Source organism: Megalopta genalis, unplaced genomic scaffold, assembly GCF_051020955.1.
Source record: "Megalopta genalis isolate 19385.01 unplaced genomic scaffold, iyMegGena1_principal scaffold0094, whole genome shotgun sequence".
Lineage (NCBI taxonomy): Eukaryota > Metazoa > Arthropoda > Insecta > Hymenoptera > Halictidae > Megalopta > Megalopta genalis.
In genome coordinates, this window is record NW_027476163.1 from 27,501 (window position 1) to 30,000 (window position 2,500).

Consider the following 2,500-nt stretch of genomic DNA (forward strand, 5'->3'; position numbering starts at 1 on the left):
ATCTCGCCTACTCTGAGGTCGTCGGAACGTGAAAAAAAATTTTTTCAGAGCTTCCCCCCCCGAAAGCATTTTGCGAAACGTGTACAGAGCAACACAAAAAAAAAAAAAAATAAAAAAAACACAAAAAACCCTTAAAGCAAAAAAAAAACCGTTTATCGCGCCTCACCAATATATCTTTTATAAAATTCGATATCCTCTCCAAATATAGATCTTCGAAACACTCGCAAGACGATTACAATCGGTATAACTTTAACGTCCGTCCGAAAAGTACTTTCGGGGACTAGACGACCGATTGATCTCGTGCGGTTTCGCTATTCGATCATTTGAAGAGAACAAAAAGATATATGGGGCGACCGACAAACGGTTTTCCCGTAGAACCAGACTCGCGATTGCGTTGACACACACATCATAGCCACACCAATAGAAGAGTTTTAGGACGGTAACCCGGGTGGGGTGTTCTTTACTCAGAATATGTGCAACATCGGATCTATATAGCCATCGATACAATTCGTACACAAATGTGTCGTACGAAGAGAGAGACTTTTTTTCCTCTGGCAACATAACGGTAAGAGACATCCTTCCACACTCATAGGTTCCACTCCCTGGGGCTATGATATATATATACATATAAATTCAAATTCGAAGCAACGGTCACAATTCTACTCTATATTTTTGCGGGTTATGTGTTCTTTCGTTCAATTTCTTTCATGCGTTCGTTCGATCTCTGTACACAGTCTTCACATAGGACAGACTCGTGTAGTACGCTTTCGTGGGTTAAACCCATCTCGTTTCATTTCAGGCGACGTCGGGAGCGCGTTGAAAATGTACCAGTGAAATCTCGATAGTTCTACGGATACGAATCGTCCCGAAAAAGATTTTGTCACCGCTTCGAAGCGGTGTTTCAGACGGGCGGACGTATATAAAACATATACGACACACGACACCGCCTTCCACACTCACGCTAGTTCGAACACGATTTCCATCTCTCTCGAAGACTGTTAGACGTACGTAAAATTTCTCAATATTCATAGGACCGCGACAAACGCCGACGAAGCGCCCATCATTCGCTCGTACGTATATAGGCAACAAGTGCCATCAACGCAAGCAGTTTATAAGTACGTAAACGACCCTCAGCCAGGCGTGGTCCAGGAATTGTATCCGTGGACCGCAATGTGCGTTCGAAATGTCGATGTTCATGTGTCCTGCAGTTCACACGTTGACGCGCAATTAGCTGCGTTCTTCATCGACCCACGAGCCAAGTGATCCACCGTTCAGGGTAATTTTTCCCTTTTATTCTCTCATATATAATATAATGTGTATTTGCTATCCACCACATTTTTGTGTTATATTTCGGAACAAGCCGATACCCGAAGAGCTCCAACCAGCGCGCGAAGGAGATTCGGGAGTCGTCGTACAACGACATAATTGTCCCTTAAAGAACGAGATATTTCCGTCGAAACCATATATATATGTACGAGCAAATCCAAAACCACTGTTTTCTTGCAAGTTCGACGGTCGGAGCGAATAGAACATTGAAAAGCCTTCTATCGAAGAAACACAGAGAGTATATCACCTCCAAAAACGACGGGGATATGGATATTCAAACTGGACAATTATCAACCCGATACTGGATTCGAAAAGTTTCTCTCTCCTTTCGTCGTTATTTACACCGGACGGACTCACGGCCGGCTCTAGCTGGGTGTCATATATATATATACGTCCCACGCTCATGCTGCCACTAGCGCGCAACAGAGTAGGGTGTCAATGACAACGACACAGCATTGAAACGAGCTACACAAGCCGGTCTCTCTTGATACCAATGTAAACGAGCATTAAGTTATCTTCAGACTGCCCGATATTTTCGTCCTTTGGACTTTCCCAACGATTCCTTTTTTTCTTTTTTTTTTACACACCACAGCGAAGACTTGAGGAAGCGTGATTAGCACGCTCGCATCCCTCCCTGTCCTACTACAACTGTGTGTGTGTGTGTGTAAAGAAAGAAAAAAGAATACATTGGCTTTCTCTCTATCGAGAAGATGGCCTACGCAACGCAGATCAAAGGCCTAATACGTGTAATATAATACGCGTCTGGCCGTGTATAAATCACGCACGAATGATCTGGTCGGGCCCAACTCTTCTCGTACGCTTATTTTTCCGTGTTGGGGCACTATCATAAAATCACACAAACCCCAACACGTGTGTGTCTTGGAAGGAAGATGGCCTACGCAACGCAGATCAAAGGCCTAATACGTGTAGTACACACGTCTGCCGTGTAAATCACGCACGAATGATCTGGTCGGGCCCAACTCTTCTCCACCACACCACATCCCAACTTTGTACATTTTTATATATTTTTGTGCGTTGGGGCACCTTCATAATCACAAACCCCAACAACACATATATCTCTCTCTCTTTGAAAGATTTGTTGTGGCCTACGCAACGCAGATCAAAGGCCTAATACGTGTAGTACACACGTCTGGCCGTGTAAATCACGCACGAA

General features: G+C 44.2%; 1 non-coding gene and 1 pseudogene across 1 annotated transcript; both read right to left on the minus strand.

The window, feature by feature from the left end:
- LOC143262143 (large subunit ribosomal RNA) overlaps positions 1-21 on the minus strand; it is a 7,820-nt pseudogene extending 7,799 nt beyond the window's left edge.
- A 1,103-nt stretch (positions 22-1,124) lies between these two features.
- LOC143262133 (5.8S ribosomal RNA) lies at positions 1,125-1,279 on the minus strand. Its single transcript, XR_013036060.1, has one exon. It is a non-coding gene; the product is annotated as a 5.8S ribosomal RNA (ribosomal RNA).
- Positions 1,280-2,500: the final 1,221 nt, after the last annotated feature.